The sequence below is a fragment of the Protopterus annectens genome, chromosome 2.part0 (genome assembly GCF_019279795.1).
Source record: "Protopterus annectens isolate FY-2018-M chromosome 2.part0, PAN1.0, whole genome shotgun sequence".
Classification (NCBI taxonomy): domain Eukaryota; kingdom Metazoa; phylum Chordata; order Ceratodontiformes; family Protopteridae; genus Protopterus; species Protopterus annectens.
The window spans coordinates 1,212,392,546-1,212,414,016 of NC_056728.1; the positions used below are offsets into that span (position 1 = coordinate 1,212,392,546).

At 37.3% G+C, this 21,471-nt stretch overlaps 1 protein-coding gene across 2 annotated transcripts in view; it reads right to left on the minus strand.

Annotated features, from left to right (window-relative positions):
* The window catches only part of YIPF7 (Yip1 domain family member 7), a 355,884-nt gene that overhangs the window by 21,832 nt on the left and 312,581 nt on the right, over positions 1-21,471 (minus strand). The window lies entirely within an intron of this gene.

Here is a 21,471-nt window from a genome sequence, read left to right on the forward strand (position 1 = left end):
TAATGCTCCTCAGTGAACAGCAACAGATAAAGATAGTAAAAAATATATACACGTAGGAGCAAAACAATGAAGGGGCAAATAAGACTAATGCCCAAAACCAAAGTCCACTGAAATGATCCAATCTTCCAAATAGCTGGTAACAAAAGATTTTATTGACGTAGGTAAGCGCTTTCGCTTGGTTAAGCTTCTTCAGACCTTTACATAAAAATATATGCCTAACAAATATATATACTAAAAAAGGCCAAAACCAGATATTTAGAATCGCCCATCTAGTTAATTATAAAGCATCACAAACATCTGTTATCAGAAGTTAAAAACAACATTATGTTCATATTTGTTCTATAACACCACTATTTAAAAATACATTCTCATCATAAGAATTAATTAAAAATGTGTGTTAACTGCATTAATCATTATATTAAAGACTCTATATTTTGCTAGAATGCATATTCTTAAATAGACAAGTAATGTATATACATATCAAAACTTTAAAAATGCAGATTTATGCATATATATTAATGCAAATATAAATTCAAACATTGTTTAAATTTCAGCTTGTATTATAAAAATTACTCTACATGAAATATCTAAACATACTTTCTAAACAATTAAAGATCTCCCTTATATTCACCAGCTAATTGTTGACTATAGTCAAAAGGGCTATAAAATATATATAGGATATTAGAGACATTCATCATTCAAAAGTGGACATATAAAGCCTTTCATGAAATATAAATAAATTCTTACTTATGTTTCAAACTTCTCTGTTTTAATAAGGGTTTCAGAGGTACTTTGCCATTTAATCCTGGCAACCTGTCGGCTCTAAGTTTAATTATCCACTGTGTTTCCCTAGCTTCAGTGAAGTTAATGATATCACCTCTTCTATGTGTGGTGTTTATTTCTTCTAAGATCCTAAATACAAAGGAATGATTTATGTCAGTGTCATGGACATGTTTTGCCAAGGCATTCTTTATGTTAACTGTCCTAATGTGATATGTGTGTTCGAATCCTGTCCCTAAGACAGATCTGTTTGCCCACATAGAATGCCGGACAAAGCCTGCAGGATGCTAAATAGACTACATTTTTCGTCATACAATTACCATGGGCCTTCATACTAAAATCACCTAGTCCTGAGGGATGTGTAAATACTAATTCTTCGAAATATAAGAGCAGAAATTACACGAATTGCAAGGTTCTGTGTAGAAACCATCTATGCCTTTTTCTTGAGATTGCTTGGGGTAGCACAAAAGGCTTTTCAAGTTCTTCTTGTTCTTATAGATGAACCGGTTTATCCCCAGCTATTTCCCTGATCTTTGGGTCAACTGATAAAATATGCCAGTGTTTAGTATAAATGTCTTTTATTCGACCTATGTCTTTGGTGTAATATACCGGAAACTTAATGCCTTGAACGGTACTGCATAGTTTCTCAGTGATTCTTGTATCATCATTACTCTGATTTTCTTTTCCCATTAAATTAGTGGAGAAGTATGGTTTAGCCTTTGTATCTCTTAATACTGGCATCTCATCTGTAATCAACTGATAGTCACTCTCATTGTAACATCTCTCATTCAACATCTCTTTTAATTCACCCAGATCTTTCTCATAGGCAGCATCCACTGGTGTATACCTGGAGATACGTATAGCCTGCCCTCTCACTAAATTCTTGTATACATGACCAGGATGCATACTATGCCTATGTAGGAGTGTATTTTTATAACATGGTTTACGGTATAGTCCTGTGTTAATCATACCATTTGGCAACTTCTCCACATATATATCTAAAAATGGAATACACTGATGAGACCAATCAAAGGTGAAATTCAAGAAATCTATATATGTATTCATCTCTCTCATAAATGTCTCCAGTTGTGTGGATGTACCTCTCCAGATGAGGAAGAGGTCATCCACAAACCGTCTATAAAACAAGACATGTTCCCTATATAGTGTACTTTGAAACAGAAACCTATTCTCCCATTCTGCCATTCACGAGATTGGCGAGCTATTGGCACAAGAAGTGCCCATAGCCACGCCATCTCTCTGGAGAAAGGTTCTGTCCTGAAAACAAAATATGTTTGATTCTAACACTATCTCCAATAAGTCCATCAGTAATTCTGTACAGTCAACCATACCAGAACTACTCAGAAAATTCCTCACCATATCAATACCCGCTCTATTCGGTATCATGGTGAAGAGTGACTGCACATCCACAGTAGCAAATAAAACATCTCCTGTATCAAAAGATGTACCTACATATCTATAGAGGTCCAACAAGAACTGCTTGGTGTCTTTAAGTATATGTGAATTCAAGTCTACTAGAGGTCTCATCTTACTTTCTATATAAATCGACAGGGTTCTGTAGACCATCCCCTACCTGCCACTATCGGTCTCATAGGTGGCTGCGTGGGATGTTTATGTAATTTGGGAAGTCCCTGTATGACGGGTAACAAGGGATGTTGCACTAATAGAAAATCAAACAAGGACTGATCTATGATACCTTCTATAAATAAATGATTCAACTTATTTTTAATATCCATGATAATCTTATCTACTCTTTCATCATTGATTGCTTCATAAAATTTGGAATCTGATAACATTCTCAGCATATCTTGTTCATATCGATGACAGTCAAATACAACTATCCCACCTCCCTTGTCTACAGGACGGATGACTATATCCTGCCTATGGCGAGTTGATTTAAAACTGTCCGCTGTTTAAAACTCAAGTTGTACTTAGACTTACGATTCTTAATCAGATATTCCTTTGTTTTATATAGATCGTCCTCCACTAACTTACTGTATGCAGCAACTAGGGGATGTATCATTGGTATATATGTGCTCGGTTTCCTGAAAGATGGTTGAGAAACAGTATTTCCCCCATCAAACGCTATCTTCAGAGATAAATTTCTAATAAATAATTTGAAATCTCTGAGAGTTTCTTCATAACAACTGTAAGTAGTTGGAATAAAGGATAATCCTTTAGATAAAATGAGTGTCTCTTCCTCACTCAATTCTTGACTTGACAAATTCACAACTAAGTTGTATTTCTCCCTTGCCACATTTTCTTTAAATTCCTGTTGGACTGTCTCTCTATAGAAATCTTCCGTTTTGGCGCCTCTGCTGACAGAGGCGTCCTGCCTTCTCTCACCAAAGTTCTGATGGGAAAAGGGTTGTTACTATTGAATCCCTGTACGGAGTTCACCTCCTTAGTATTAATAACATGACTGTTCTCTGTACAAATATCCTCATTAATCTTAAGTACAGCTACATTTGAAGTTTTCCTCCTAACAACTACCTCTGGTTGTAATGGGATGGATTTGACCTTTTCTACTACAGCATTACTATTAATCACATCAACATCACATAAATCATTGTTCTCATAATTATTAGTAACAATAGCTTCATCACTTAATACATCATTCAGAGCATTAGATGTCACATTTGGAACATTTCCATTGGTATTAATATCAATATTATTGACATTTCTTTTATTAACACTATTAGCCTGTTTACCCACACCAGAAGTAATAACTGCTTCTGTAGTGGTATTAATATTCATATTTACTATCCCTCTGGGCCAGGTGAAAATATGGCCCATTTTAAAATCATTACTGTCTCTCAATAATTTTGTTCTCTTCTGGTTTAGAACTCGTTTTTCAAACTGTACGACATTGTCCAACAATACATTGCAAGCTTCATCAACAACTACTGCAGGATATTTCGCGTATATTTCTACACGCTGTTGTTGTATATCCTGCCTTAGCGTGTCTTCAATAGGACTAAAAAATCTATTAAGTAACCTCATATAATTGAGGCTTACCTCAATATTCAGCTTTTGCCATTCATACAAAAGTTCTGGATATGCGGTGCCTGTAGTGGGCATTTTTAGCACCCGCAATCCCCTTGGAACCAAACCACGTTGTATACAAATTTCAAAATGCTGCCTCTGTGTTTGCAGCTGTTTAAGCTTGATTAAGTCCAGTTCCATTTTCTCGGTATCTAAGCGTAGTCTCTCTCTATCGTATGTCGGACCATTCTCAGTATTCTCCATACTATCCGCTTCACAGAACGCTGCTAAAGGGTTTGAGTCCATCCTCAAACAATCCGCCAAACGGTCGATTACCGGACGTGACGGAACTGGCATTTCCTGGTTGTTTCGAATATTGTAAGGTAGCTCAATAGAGTGCTGTGCCCCTTCCATCATGCCTTAAAGCGGAAAAACAAAGCCGTAAATCAATAAAAATGAATAGTATCCTCCGCTGAAAGTTAATGCTCCTCAGTGAACAGCAGCAGATAAAGATAGTAAAAAATATACACGTAGGAGCAAAACAATGAAGGGGCAAATAAGACTAATGCCCAAAACCAAAGTCCACTGAAATGATCCAATCTTCCAAATAGCTGGTAACAAAAGATTTTATTGACGTAGGTAAGCTTGGTTAAGCTTCTTCAGACCTTTACATAAAATATATGCCTAACAAATATATATACTAAAAAGGCCAAAACCAGATATTTAGAATACGCCCATCTAGTTAATTATAAGCATCACAAACATCTGTTATCAGAAGTTAAAAACAACATTATATTCATATTTGTTCTATAACACCACTATTTAAAAATACATTCTCATCATAAGAATTAATTAAAAATGTGTGTTAACTGCATTAATCATTATATTAAAGACTCTATATTTTGCTAGAATGCATATTCTTAAATAGACAAGTAATGTATATACATATCAAAACTTTAAAAGTGCAGATTTATGCATATATATTAATGCAAATATAAATTCAAACATTGTTTAAATTTCAGCTTGTATTATAAAAAATTACTCTACATGAAATATCTAAACATACTTTCTAAACAATTAAAGATCTCCTTATATTCACCAGCTAATTGTTGACTATAGTCAAAGGGCTATAAAAATATATATAGGATATTAGAGACATTCATCATTCAAAAGTGGACATATAAAGCCTTTCATGAAATATAAATAAATTCTTACTTATGTTTCAAACTTCTCTGTTTTAATAAGGGTTTCAGAGGTACTTTGCCATTTAATCCTGGCAACCTGTCGGCTCTAAGTTTAATTATCCACTGTGTTTCCCTAGCTTCAGTGAAGTTAATGATATCACCTCTTCTATGTGTGGTGTTTATTTCTTCTAAGATCCTAAATACAAAGGAATGATTTATGTCAGTGTCATGGACATGTTTTGCCAAGGCATTCTTTATGTTAACTGTCCTAATGTGATATGTGTGTTCCCGAATCCTGTCCCTAAGACAGCGATTCGTTTGCTTATAGAATGCCGGACAAAGCCTGCAGGATGCTAAATAGACTACATTTTTCGTCATACAATTACCATGGGCCTTCATACTAAAATCACCTAGTCCTGAGGGATGTGTAAATACTAATTCTTTCGAAATATAAGAGCAGAAATTACACGAATTGCAAGGTTCTGTGTAGAAACCATCTATGCCTTTTTTCTTGAGATTCGGCTTGGGGTAGCACAAAAGGCTTTTCAAGTTCTTCTTGTTCTTATAGATGAACTTCGGTTTATCCCCAGCTATTTCCCTGATCTTTGGGTCAACTGATAAAATATGCCAGTGTTTAGTATAAATGTCTTTTATTCGACCTATGTCTTTCGTGTAATATACCGGAAACTTAATGCCTTGAACGGTACTGCATAGTTTCTCAGTGATTCTTGTATCATCATTACTCTGATTTTCTTTTCCCATTAAATTAGTGGAGAAGTATGGTTTAGCCTTTGTATCTCTTAATACTGGCATCTCATCTGTAATCAACTGATAGTCACTCTCATTGTAACATCTCTCATTCAACATCTCTTTTAATTCACCCAGATCTTTCTCATAGGCAGCATCCACTGGTAATGGCAGAATGGGAGAATAGGTTTCTGTTTCAAAGTACACTATATAGGGAACATGTCTTGTTTTATAGACGGTTTGTGGATGACCTCTTCCTCATCTGGAGAGGTACATCCACACAACTGGAGACATTTATGAGAGAGATGAATACATATATAGATTTCTTGAATTTCACCTTTGATTGGTCTCATCAGTGTATTCCATTTTTAGATATATATGTGGAGAAGTTGCCAAATGGTATGATTAACACAGGACTATACCGTAAACCATGTTATAAAAATACACTCCTACATAGGCATAGTATGCATCCTGGTCATGTATACAAGAATTTAGTGAGAGGGCAGGCTATACGTATCTCCAGGTATACACCAGTGGATGCTGCCTATGAGAAAGATCTGGGTGAATTAAAAGAGATGTTGAATGAGAGATGTTACAATGAGAGTGACTATCAGTTGATTACAGATGAGATGCCAGTATTAAGAGATACAAAGGCTAAACCATACTTCTCCACTAATTTAATGGGAAAAGAAAATCAGAGTAATGATGATACAAGAATCACTGAGAAACTATGTAGTACCGTTCAAGGCATTAAGTTTCCTGTATATTACACCAAAGACATAGGTCGAATAAAAGACATTTATACCAAACACTGGCCTATTTTATCAGTTGACCCAAAGATCAGGGAAATAGCTGGGATAAACCAAGTTCATCTATAAGAACAAGAAGAACTTGAAAAGCCTTTTGTGCTACCCCAAGCGAATCTCAAGAAAAAGGCATAGATGGTTTCTACACAGAACCTTGCAATTCGTGTAATTTCTGCTCTTATATTTCGAAAGAATTAGTATTTACACATCCCTCAGGACTAGGTGATTTTAGTATGAAGGCCCATGGTAATTGTATGACGAAAAATGTAGTCTATTTAGCATCCTGCAGGCTTTGTCCGGCATTCTATGTGGGCAAAACGAATCGCTGTCTTAGGGACAGGATTCAGGAACACACATATCACATTAGGACAGTTAACATAAAGAATGCCTTGGCAAAACATGTCCATGACACTGACATAAATCATTCCTTTGTATTTAGGATCTTAGAAGAAATAAACACCACACATAGAAGAGGTGATATCATTAACTTCACTGAAGCTAGGGAAACACAGTGGATAATTAAACTTAGAGCCGACAGGTTGCCAGGATTAAATGGCAAAGTACCTCTGAAACCCTTATTAAAACAGAGAAGTTTGAAACATAAGTAAGAATTTATTTATATTTCATGAAAGGCTTTATATGTCCACTTTTTGAATGATGAATGTCTCTAATATCCTATATATATTTTTATAGCCCTTTTTGACTATAGTCAACAATTAGCTGGTGAATATAAGGGAGATCTTTAATTGTTTAGAAAGTATGTTTAGATATTTCATGTAGAGTAATTTTTTATAATACAAGCTGAAATTTAAACAATGTTTGAATTTATATTTGCATTAATATATATGCATAAATCTGCACTTTTAAAGTTTTGATATGTATATACATTACTTGTCTATTTAAGAATATGCATTCTAGCAAAATATAGAGTCTTTAATATAATGATTAATGCAGTTAACACACATTTTAATTAATTCTTATGATGAGAATGTATTTTAAATAGTGGTGTTATAGAACAAATATGAACATAATGTTGTTTTAACTTCTGATAACAGATGTTTGTGATGCTTATAATTAACTAGATGGTATTCTAAATATCTGGTTTTGGCGCCTTTTTTAGTATATATATTTGTTAGGCATATATTTTTATGTAAAGGTCTGAAGAAGCTTAACCAAGCGAAAGCGCTTACCTACGTCAATAAAATCTTTTGTTACCAGCTATTTGGAAGATTGGATTATTTCAGTGGACTTTGGTTTTGGGCATTAGTCTTATTTGCCCCTTCATTGTTTTGCTCCTACGTGTATATATTTTTTACCATCTGAGATTTTAGACTTAGAAATGTTAAAAACAATGCAGACACTTACTACAAATGCAGAAAAACAGAAGTGGATAAAACAAGGAGCAATCCTTGAGAAGGGACTGTACATCTCCAAAGAAAACAAACCGATTTTACCATCTAACTTGTTTAGATATGCAGCTTTGTTGAGCCATGGACAGTGCCATGTCTCAACAGGGGGGATGGTACAGTTAGTGAATCGAGTGTTTACGACATATGGATTTACAAACTACACAAAAAATTTTTGTGCAGCATGCCATGTTTGTAACAAGCATCATGCACAAGGGGCATTGAAACCTAAGCAAGGGAGTTTCCCTATACCACTGTATCCATTCCATACTATTTGTATGGATTTTATAGAACTGAACAAATGCGAAAATAAGAAGTACTGCCTTGTCATTATAGATATGTTTTCCAAATGGGTGGAAGCTTTTCCAACTAAAAATCCAGATGCAGCTACTTTTGCAAAAGTCCTTGTTAAAGAAATTATTCCTAGATTTGGCATACCAGAAAAGATTTATAGTGACAATGGCGCACACTTTGTAAATCAAACTATACAACAACTTAGCCGTTATTTCAGGATTTCTCTGAAAAATTATTGTGCATACCATTCCCAATCTGCAGGATTAGAAGAGAGGCATAATGCGGCTTTGAAAAACAAGCTTAGAACATTGATTAGTGACTCATAAAAGAACTGGGTGCACTGTTTACCTCTGGCACTGTTGAGCATGAGAACTGTTCCAAATGCAAAAGGGTTAACTCCTTTTGAAGTTCTGTTTGGGAGGGCATATTATACACTTCAATGGAAACCTCTCATGCCTGCAGAGCAGGAGGCTGACAGTTCACTTGCAGGGTATATGAGGCGATTTTTGAATAACAAACTTTTGCAGTTAAATTCTGTTTCAGATAAAGAGCAAGCAAGACCATCGGAAGCAGCAGTAGCCCCAGGCGCATGGGTCTGGGTGAAGGTGGTGAAGAGAAAAAATTGGAGTTCTCCGAAGTGGGAAGGGCCATACCAGGTGCTACTGTTGACACCCACTGCAGTCAAGATCGCGGAGCGAGCGTCCTGGATTCATTTGACACACTGTAAACTGGTTAAGAACTTTGAACTGGACAAAAACCTTGTTACTGTTGTACAACAAGAACAAAATGACCAGGTATAGAGCAAACAGAGATGCAGAACAACCTCAGAAAACTTGCATGATTATTCTGGTAGCTATACTGATAACATTAATCTTTTTGTTGTGGCCTTTCTTTTTTCCTGCCACAAAAGTTGAACTGATTAAACATGATGAGCCGACCATAGACTGGCACCCAAACTTTAACACTTATCAGGCAATTACACGTGTGTATGCTGAGACTTTTAATGTTTCGAACTGCTGGATTTGCACAGCCATACCAACAGCATACGGGGGGTTATTAATGACTGCAGTCCCCCTAGAGGTCAATGAGACCTGGGAAAATTTGATTTATGACACCGTAGCTATTAAAGTATATGATAAGGTAGCACTGTATTTGCCTGTGACACAAAAGGGAATTGTATGTTTTTATAAGAATGACACAATTCAAGTGGGTTTGAGCAAGTGCAATGTGACTGTACATTACAAATGTTATACCAAAGCAAACAAAATGGGTACAGCTTGTAATTCAAATTATGACTCATTTCTTGAGTCCATGCATAAGACTATTGAACAAGTGCAACGTAATCCTGTACTTTTTAAACAACTATCTGTAATAGATAGGAAAATGTTTCATGCAGGGCAGCCATTTCGTAACAAAGTAACTACTAAGGTAGAGGATTGTTATTTTGTGTGTGGTAAGAAAGCATATAAATGGTTACCTGAGAATTGGTCCGGCAGTTGTTTTTTGGGGTACCTGGTCCCGGCCATACGACACACTGCAGTTTTGCCTCAGGGAAATATTCGAAATACCCAAGATGTAGCCAAGAAAGCTGTCAGGAAGCCTGAAAATCCAGTGGGACAGATCGAGGCGGGCTGGAAAGACCATCATACTGTGGGTACCAAGCTAACGCACATGGACCTGAGTGATGCTGTCATATCGTGGGCAGGCATATTACCTGCATATGGCGCAGTGAAATCAATTTGGGAACTGCAAAAACTGTCTAAACTTCTCGAAGTAATGAGTAATGCAACTTTTTCTGCTCTTGAATTGATAACTGATGAACTGAATGCTATGAGAACTGTAGTGCTCCAGAACCGAATGGCTCTTGACTTCACCCTAGCGGCGAGAGGTGGTACGTGCGCTTTAATCAAAGAAGAGTGCTGTGCATATATACCTGATCATCAACATGAGATAAACAACCACCTTGAGGTGATACAGCAAGTGTCGGCTATGACCAAACCAGGCCCAAACCCTCTGACGGACTTTTTCCAGAATTTGTTTGGGGGGTGGGGTTCCATCCTAATGAACATCCTAATTGCCATTTGTGTGGGATTACTCCTATTAGGAGCATGTATTTGTTGTGGTATTCCCTGCATGAAAAAGTTAATCAAAGAATTTATAGATATATCAGTTTCTGAGACTTTGTATCAAAGTACTGAAATTGAAGAATTGTTAGAATGTGAAACACTTTCATAAGTTTAAACTAAATGACTTTCTTAACTACAAATCCTGAATGGAAGAGGTTAGGAGAAGAAGCAAACTGTTTATTCTTTTGAAAATAGAATTAAAAAGTATTAACGGGGGAAATGTCAGAAAAATATGTATTAATGTGTGTATGCTTAATGCTAATTAGAAACTAAATAAGTTAACACGTTTTTCATTCTATTTTATATGCACTGTTTTATATACAGTTGAGTTTCATATGAGACTGAAAAGATGCTTTTTGAAACTGCAGTGTGCTTTCTGAAACTTGCAAGATGCCCTCTGACTTAGTAATTGCTAGCACAGCAATATTCATGTTTATGCCTTTTGGAAATGTACTTGAGAAACAGGTGATTATCTGCTAGGTCAGGAAGAAATGAATGAACAATGCTATACTCTGTAAATGTAATGATTTTAAACAATCAGCTCTGTTCGAAGTATGAGAACATACACAGCTGCAGAAGTTAGAGATAACATAGACAAAGGACTGTTAGAGAAATGAACTGCAATCTATACTTGCTTTGTGCTCGAATTAGCCATAGTACCTTGAATGGTAACATTGCATATATCTAACCGGTGATAGCCAAGGCCACGTTGTTTTTCTTAGGAAGTTTCTCACAAAAATTGATGGTACCAGCAGAATATTGTAAAAACAATCACTGTGAAGTAATGATGACAGAACTTGTGATTCACTACGTCAGCTTGGTAGGCAATGTCTTATTAGAAAATGTATAAAAATACTTGCATTTCCTGATTCTAGTTAGACAAACTCTGTATTAGCACGCTTTTGTCTCCTTGCTGCAAGATTAAAGTGCCTTAACCTGAATCTACCGTGTTTTGATCATTTTTAAAGTATATTTTTCCTTTGACATATAGACACTCACCAAACATGCCATAGTCGAATTTGCTATCCTACAATTTACTTGTAGGTAAGCAAGCAAGCACTGTAGGTTTGTGTGTGGATGTGAGTGTGGATTTACTAATGAAATCCTGAAACAGATGCTGTCGAGTGATCACATCATAAAAAAAAATACTGAAAATAAAAACATCGGATAGGCAGTAATAACAAAACCGGTAATGGTGACCCATCCCATTCGACAAAGTCGACATTACCCAGCATACCTTGCCTTCCAGTCACTTCCAAGTAATGCTTTACAGGGGGCAATCCCCCCCTGCACCCCCCATACCCCCTGCAAATTATGTATACAAACTCCAAGCTTACACTACAGTGAGGAAATGGGTACGTTTCCCAATCCCCACTGTACCACCATCTCCAGATATAACGTCGACCTCACAACATCAAATGCACACTACCATTCGCTGTTGTGGAGCCAACCATTTGCAGTTTAACCTTCTGTGAACTAGAAATTAGATTTTGTCCATTCCCAGTTCACATGAATGCCATCTGACATTTCAGTAGTAAACCTGAATGCGCATATGAGTGTGTGCTCGTGCTCATGTGTGTGTGTGTGTGTGTGTGTGTGTGTGTGTGTGTGTGTGTGTGTGTGTGTGTGTGTGTGTGTCTTCATCTTGTGATAGACCTCACTTGTCAGGGCCAGTGTCAGCATCTGCATGTGTGTGTGTGTGTGTGTGTGTGTGTGTGTGTGTGTGTGTGTGTGTGTGTGTGTGTGTGTGTGTGTGTGTGTGTGTGTGTGTCTGTGTGTGTCTGTGTGTGTGTGTGTATGTGAAAAAAATAATATCAATGATTTTGACTGTGGACCTACACTGTAGAAAAAACATTACCAAGTATTTCTGAATAATAATTAGGGCAGAAAATACATCACAGAACTTCTAGGGGAATGGTGGTCCCCCACACCCACAGCAAGTGCGGACTCAACCTCTGCTCTGGATTTCATCTAGTCTAAACCAGCCCTGATCAGAGGTGTGCACAGATTTCTGTAGCTTATGTGAGGACAGGTGATAGAGCGCAGGATAGTGGGATATTTTTTCTTTAACTTTACTCACAATCATATCTTGCATGTTTGCAGAAGGTTATTATAGTTTATCTAGGAGCAGTGTACTGTTTAGGAGGAACAAATTCATATTTATTAATGTGATCATTATTTTTTCACTTTTCTCACAATCAAACATCATATATAGACACTACATTTGTTGGTAGAAGTAAGGAGGAATGTTGTGTATGTAGATCTGACAGAACAGATTGAAATATGTCACTGTGGCCATTTGTTCACTCATTTTTCTTCCATTCTGACATCAGAAATTGTCCACCTTTTGGGTGATAGAGTGCTGTGGAGGCATGTAGTGTGTTTGTATGACAGAACAACTTGAAATATCATTAGCCATTTGTTTTCACTTTTATCAAAGTCTAACATTAGAGAGGTACACCCAAATCTAACACCAGAAGGATATAAGGCATATAGACTACCTTCTTTGGAAGGTTGAGGAGACAGACACTGTTCCTAGATATGATTATTGTAGCCTCACAAGGATTTGTCTTTTCATTTTATTTGGAAATAATACTCTTGTCAGATCTAAGCATTAAGCCTTGGACACAACTTACTTATTCTTTGAAAGAGAATAAGAAGTCATTTCTTTACTTAGCAATGATGTTCATTCAGGCCCCCGCTGGATCAAAAGTTTGGAAAAAAAGCTCTGAAATGCACCTCAGGGTACCTAGATCCCCATGGCTTCAGGGACCTAGCAGCCCCCAGACCGCTGGCTTAATTCAGTTAATTTACTGCAGTCTTGGTCAGTTAGGATGTCTCAAAATGATGGAGGAAAAATGCTCAAAGATATGAACATGTAGAAAAGCAAGAATTAAGTAGTATAGATGTGGGAAGGATCCTGGATAGGGAGAAAAGAGAAGAGCAAGCAAGAGAAGTACAGATTATCATCTTTGGTTAAACTTCATTCTTAGTGTTATGAATTCCTTAATGTCTTTAGTCCTCTATAAAATTTACTTTCTTCAGTTCTGTGTTCATGCCTTCATATGTGAATTTCTAGATATGCAGAGCATGCAACAAATGAGATTACAGTGGTCAAGAAGTGGGATTAAGTGGTTTTGAATGACTACTCTCATATATGTATTCTTAGTAGTAGCCCCCCCCATACACATCTGTTCTGGATCCCCCCCACATTGCTGAATACAGTCACACTCATGGATTGTGCTGTGGCAGGTGAACACTTTGAAACATTCAACCTAGGAAGAACATGTGAGACTGCTAATTCTGAGTTGTGCATCATTCAATAGAAGGAAGAAGTGTGTTCCTTGAATGGTTGAATCAAAATGTCCACAAAGAGATAATATTTTTTTGTGAGTTTTATGAAGATGTTGGCATTCCTCTCAGAAAGAACACTATAGGGAATCCAGACAAGTTTCTGCCATTCTGAGGGAGCAGCATGGATTTGATGAAGCATTGCTTTAAGTTTTCATTGAACAAAGTCAAGACATTAACAGCATTGTGCGATCAGTTACTAGCTGGGAATAACATTACAGTAAAACGACAATCAAAGATTGCTAGGATATATTGCCTTTGTGTATAGGGGCAATTTCTCCAGACAGGCTGTTCATTAGGGAATTATTTGGCATACCAGCAGGCATACCAATACTATAGTGAACAGACAGCATCTTTCAGATATTGCCTTATGAGGTGAGTGTGCCCACTGTGATACTAATTAATGAGTACCATGCATTCCTCACAATTTAAATGCATATTATATTCACATATATGTTGGGTTCTGTTATCATATACTGTCTGTTTACTGTATGTGCTGTGCTCCCTGGTTGGTAGATTGATGTGTACTCTACATATGACATAGGCGCTACCCTTGATATTATGATAATATAGCTTTGTACATCTATCCAGGTGTACAATAAATTTTCATACAGCTATTGTGCATGAATGATGCATGCCACAGTTATGCTGCCTGCCAATGTTGTTCCAAGTAGGCTGTGCAGAACAAAATATAGCCATGAACTCCATCAACAGATGAAGGTTTCAAATATCTGTCACTATACCTATAGCTGAGATGTTAACCTATGCGTCTGCATTGTGAATGCACATGAGCCTCTGCCACAAAACTGTAATGGCCACAGGTGCAAATGGAGCTTGTGTAATGTCCTTCTGTTTACTAGAACATTTCTGTGGAATATGCCTCAACAGTACCTGTGCATGCCAGGAAGTGCTGGTCTCATGTATATACATCTCTCCTCTCTCTCTCTCTATGTATATATATATATATATATATATATATATATATATATATATCTAGATATATATATATATATATATATACACACACACACACACACACACACACACACACAGATATATATATATATATATATATATATATATATATATATATATATATATATAGATAGATAGATATAGATCTATGCAGTGTTGTATGCACTGTTTAATATTTGCTTAGTTGTGTTATGTGAGGGATGGCATAACAATGGGTTATCATAACACAAACTATAATGGGCATACATGATGTTAGGTGTCACAGTACTGACTCAGTAGCACACAGTGCCTTCATCTCTCTGCCTATGTGCTGTATGTCAGGAATACATGTGGCACACAACCCATATACCATTTCACATTCAGCAAGTTTGTAGTTTGTTCAGTACTGTGTGTGTGTGTGTGTGTGTGTGTGTGTGTGTGTGTGTGTGTGTGTGTGTGTGTGTGTGTGTGTGTGTGCATGAATGTGTGTGTGTGTGTGTGTGTGTGTGTGTGTGTGTGTGTGTGTGTGTGTGTGTGTGTGTGTGTGTGTGTGTGTGTGTGCATGCGTGTCTGTGTCTATATCTGCACATGTGGTTTACAACTATGCACTGAATGTGGCCATGAATGTTCCCGTCTGTGCCCACTAAATGTTTTGTGGCTGGCTGGAGCTGGACATGCTTGTCACGGTAGTTGGCTAAATATGTGACAAAGTGCAATATAGTGGGTTGCTCACATGTGGAACTGTATGGTGGAACTGCCCTGCTGAACATTTGATGTCTGCTCTCCTGTGGACATGCAAAGCGGTCATTCATGTCTACCATGCATATGCTGTTTCACCTTGATCCCATGTATGCTTGCTGTATACCAATTTACACTGTGTACCAACATTTTAGTGCACTGACCACACCTCAGCTATTACTGTCAGACATGTCACAATCTACATTATGTAACAAGTGTGGGCACAGCCAACAAGCACACTGATAGTGTCAGGGCTGTGACATGATACTTCTGTCATTTTTGCTGTAAACCTCCCCATACTACATATATCAACCTGCAGGCATTGTTGGTGCTATTGGCTAGTGCAATGTAGCATGTAATGAGTCTCTATCCCTCTGGACCATTCTATGATGACACTACACATGTTTGGTAATGCTGCTCCATTCCTTTGGCCACACAAGTGACACTACATATATATAGCTTACTGTGATAGTGCTATTTTGAATGGTATTATTTTCTTCACATGATATATATTTGTTTTGACAGAAAATCTGTGTGTGCATTTTTAGATGGCAACCTGATTTTATGCAATACCTACAGTAGCCACCCCTGACACCACTGCTACATAGTTCATAACTATATAAGCTATCTGCTGCCAGTTGCTGTTGCATATTCACATCGCTAGCCAGCTGCTTCATCTCCCATTTGTGTGAACCTACAGTCCTTCCTGCTGGTGTTGCCCAAATGCACTACCATGCTAACAACCGCATGCTAAGGTCTAACACATTGCATTGGTTTGGCATATCAAAGGATGCCTTCATGTTCATTCTACACCATTAAAGTCAATGGTTTATGAAACACCTTCAACTGATGAACAGTTGTCCTGCATGTCCAACATATTTCTCTGTCCATGCACTGTCTGCAAAGACAGTGTTACTGCTTGGAACCATAGCCCCTTAGGCTGCCCCATTATTTGTGCACACAGCATATATCATATGCTGCTTGGGTTCACATCACTGACTGCCATGTATTGTACCACACTTGATGTGTACCTCACAACATATGTGGGTGGTACATACCTCTCATGTGTCACAGAGTTGCATGCTTTTGTGTTCCATGGATAAATATGCCACAAAATCACTATTACACTGTGTGAACATATCCCTGCATGCAATACTGACATGCCACATTGGCATTCCTCTGGTATGGTAATGCTGCTCATGTGCTGACTGCACTGCAGTACAATGTCAGCATTATTTCCTTGCATGCTGTCATAGTCAATGTGTATACCAGCATGAGCTTTGACACTGATGACCATATATGTGACAGTGTTCATATAACTTTTAATATTATCCATTTACATGCCTTATTTATGACTCCATACTGTGCATCACATTTACAGTGGTGGTGTGGAGTTATGCAGTGGCACTGCTAGTATGCTGCATATGATTCTGCATTCCTTTTCTGCTGACAATATATACCTGTGTAGAGACTTTTTCATCTGAGGACAACTCACCTGTCAGTGAGATACCACATTATGGCTCATCAAGGAAGACACAAAGGAGCCAGAGCCTGCTGTACCACCAGTACCCAAGGACATCATACCAACTGGCAATCTATGATGTATTCCAGGGAATCGTAATGAACATGGCTAACATGATGCAGCAGTTTGTCCATTCTGCCTTTTCTGACCTTGCCATGGATGTTCAGTACTGCCTTAAAGGTTCCTCTCAGTAGTAGGTATTGCTCATGTACTACTCCACCTATCTCAGTCTGCATGCATGTATCAGCACATCATTTTCTTGCTGTTTGTGAATAACAGTGTAATGCTGTATGTAGGTGTTGCTGTTGCTTGCATCTTCATAGACCAGTACAGTAATGCTTTCATGTCCCATATGTATATGTCAATGCTGCCACAGCACGTTTGACTTTGCATTGGCATTTGCTATGTGTAGCACACTACAAAGAGAGCATACCAAGTTGAATGAACACTAGTAAGAATAAAAAGATCCGTGACTCGATAAAACCACAGCTTTATTGTAAATGTACAATCACTGACTTAGTGCTTTTACCCATAACACTGGGCTTCTTCAGAGTCAGTTACACTCAAAAAATTCAGGACTTTTATAGTCCTAAACAGGCAATCAGCCAATATAAAAAACATCCATTAAAATCAATTATCCAATTAATCATTTATCCCAGCCCCTGCTGCAAAGAAAAAAAAACAGCACAAGAAATGCTATGATAAAACCACATCTTAAAACAGAAAAAATAGCTGTAATAAACTGTTTCATGTAAACCCCTTTGGTGAATACTTTGTCCAAGGAAAGTTAAAAGAAAGTTAAACATATAATCATCTGTTAAATAAACTGGGATTTGTGTTTCTTTTTGTAGTTTCCACACTTCTCACTGAAGAAGTGAGGCAACTACAAATGGTTTATATTTTTTGTCATTGACAGGGCACCCAAAAAAGACATGGGAGGTGATGTTAAAACCTTACTAGAGATGAGAGAATGTCTATGGCAGTTGTGCCTGGATGGATCAAAAACACCAGGCATTAATGAAAACATTTCTATTGCAAGTATTTTGAAACACAAATCACAGTTTATTTAACAGATGATTATATGTTTAAATTTCTTTTAACTTTCCTTGGACAAAGTATTCACCAAAGGGGTTTACATGAAACAGTTTATTACAACTGTTTTTTCTGTTTTAAGATGTGGTTTTATAATAGCATTTCTTGTGCTGTTTTTTTTTTCTTTACAGCAGGGGCTGGGTTACATGCTTAATTGGATAATTGATTTTAATAGATGTTTTTTATATTGGCTGATTGCCTGTTTAGGACCATAAAAGTCCTGATTTTTTTGAGTGTAACTGACTCTGAAGAAGCCCAGTGTTATGGGTGAAAGCGCTAAGTCAGTGATTCTATATTTACAATTAAGTTGTGGTTTTATCGAGTCACAGATCTTTTTATTCTTACAAAGAGGGCATAGCCTTTGCAGTAGTTTGCTGTAGTTGGTTGTTGTAATGCTGCCACAATGCAGTATTAGTGTTGGTGTACCTAACATATTACATCCCATGGCATTTACTGGGCATACATATTTGAGTCTAGTGCCACAACACTTCAGAGATGTTATCTGCAATGGTACACATGTGATGTAGGCACATTCACTTGCTCTGCTACCTTCTTCCTCACTGCAAGTCCCCTGATTGTGGTCTCCAGTGTTGTATGGCCATGTATCAGTATAGTATCACAGCTGTCTCAGACATGCCCTTAATTTTCCACTATGGTTATTCTAGATGACGCTGTCACAGTTGTTTGGCAGGCAATTTTCTGGCTGTGATCATATGACATGCCACATGTCTACATATAGTGTGATACACACACCTGCACTATATTGCATGTTATAGCCAACCCTGCTTTCTTTCACAAACATATGTTCATATAAATATTTCATGTGCCTGCAGGTAAAAATTGTTGTGTTTCCCTGCATGGATATCTCCCATTCCATGTTGTTGGTGTGTGTAGTATATCAACCAGCATGGCAGCAACATACTGTTATATGTTGTGACATTCACTGTACAGGCATAGCACATTAATGTGGGGACATGCATGTATACCATTAACTACATCACTGCTTACAGCTGTTGGCATTTGGTATCCTGGAACCCTGAAAATGTATACATATCTACTAGTAGCTACAGCCATACTCCACCAAAGAGCTATGTGTATTTATTTTCATGATGGATATGTCATTCACACTGGGCATCCAATGTAGATCAGCCTTGCATGCCTGTGTTATGTTTACCTGTTTCATGTTGGTCTAATTTGAGAGGTAGTCGCATGCATATAGACATACATGTGACTTGTCTGAGGTCCCACAGGGCCTTACCTATTGTGTGTGTAATATGGTTTCTTCATCTATATTCTGTATGGTATATATGCCAGGTATGCACAACAACTGTCCCTTATACTGCCCACTGAGCTCAGGTCATACCTTGCCACAGATCACTTTCACTGTTGGGTATATTCACAATATGGCATGATCAACTGACATACTTCTCACTGTGTGTGTCCCCATCTTTTCCACTGTGTGGCAAGTATGGAGGGGGTGCAGAAACTTTTCCATGTGCTGTATGCTGGGTGCTTTACCACATGTGTGGGCATGTGATATGCAGCTGTTTTTGCATGCCATTTGAGGGCATTACCTCATGTTTGGATAATATATGTCCACTGCACAGTTTGGCATAACCTGCTGTGCTACTGTTGTACCATTTTAGAGCTTGAAAGGATTGTGCCAGACATGAATCAACAGATTCCCACTGTGCTTGCCATCCAACTGCATTGTCATACCTTATGAAAATGTAATAAGCTGCTCAACATTATCCCTTAGACAGCATGGCAGAATGCTGTGTTCAGTTCTTCTGCCCTTGGGTGACTTTCCTGTAACATCACTTATCTTCCCATGTAGTAGCACTGATGGTTCTACTACAGATTTTTTGTCCACTGTACAGGGCCATACCTCAGTTTAACACACTTTGTTGTACAGCAGTACACAAAGTAACCCTGAAATCCCACCATGTGCTGTAGCCTTCCACTTTGCACTATAATTTCACATGTGTTGCACAAGTGTGTGTGTGTGTGTGTGTGTGTGTGTGTGTGTGTGTGTGTGTGTGTGTGTGTGTGTGTGTGTGTGTGTGTTACTAATACTTGAAATTAACTGACACATTATCATGTGTACATACTACCAACTCCTCTGTTGTCATACAGCCATATTGCATTGGTCTGTGTTACTACAAAAAAAACCACACTTCATGGCCAACACACTACTGGCACCAATAATTTAAACAGACAGGGCACACATCTTGCATCGTCTTTTCAAAAACAAAAATAAATGACTTTGTAGAATTTTGCAAATACAGTTTATGAAGTCTACAGAATTGGCACATTCTCTTTAATAATATAGTTATGTTTTTCCATCATTTTTGCCACTCTTTTTTTTAATGTGTTCTGTTTAGTGTCCCACATTCCTACTGGAAATGGGAAGAATTATGTGCTTTTTGGTATTCATTTTTTTTTTGTTTTTTTTTTGGTAATTAAACATCCAAATATCTAGATTTTTGGTGAAACATACATAATTTCCATGGGCTATTTTACATATTTTAAACGGCTACAAGTCAAGAGGTATGCTCATAGTGGATGTATCAATTACTAATAGAGTGTTTTTAACAGCAGCAAAAAATAATTTGATATACAATTGTAAGATTTTACCTTTAAATAAGATTAACAGCTATAAGGTTATTTTTATTCGGTTGTCACGAGGGATGTGACATCAAACAACTGGTAAGACTGGATAATTTAAACATGTTCCAAAGACTCTAAACTGTACATGGAAGGCCATGTGTGCACCACAGTGCTCCTTTATTTTAAGTAACAGACAACAGGTGCTTATAAATTGTGCAATGCTATTTATCAATTAGCCAGTTTTCTGCAAATAGAAATTGTTTAAATTTAGATTTTGACATGTTGTATTTGTTATGACAGAATTATCTGTTATATATCTGTACACATGGTTTGAAATGTATACATTAGTAATAGCTATAAATGCTCTTATTCTATTCCTACCTCTCCAAGTTCACCGTTTTTACACACAGACTTCTGTCTGTTGGATTGTACTTTGTGGGTGTATAGTTTACTCTAGCAACATTTGCAGTAGCCCCATTTGTGTTTTGTGCCTCATTGACAAACAATAATCCTGCTTTTAGTGTTTTTGTCTCACAAATTTCTTTCAGAGATTGTTTTTTCTAAGGCTGTATGCAGTATTATTTGCCAACTGTTTTGCAGTCTTTAGATAATCATGTCTTCTGTTTTGCAGACTGTTTCTAAGTCTGCATAAGTGGGCTGTGTTACATGTATTGTGTTCTATGTGTTATGTAGAGCACCATTTTAAGTAGGCATTTATCTTACTTGGGGAACATGTCTCATTAACATCAAAATTAAACTGTCATATACAGCCAGACCTATAATGGTCGTATCTTTTCTTAGCAAAAAAAAAAAAAAACATGCAACATTTCAACTTCAATCAGGTAAGCTACATGTGAT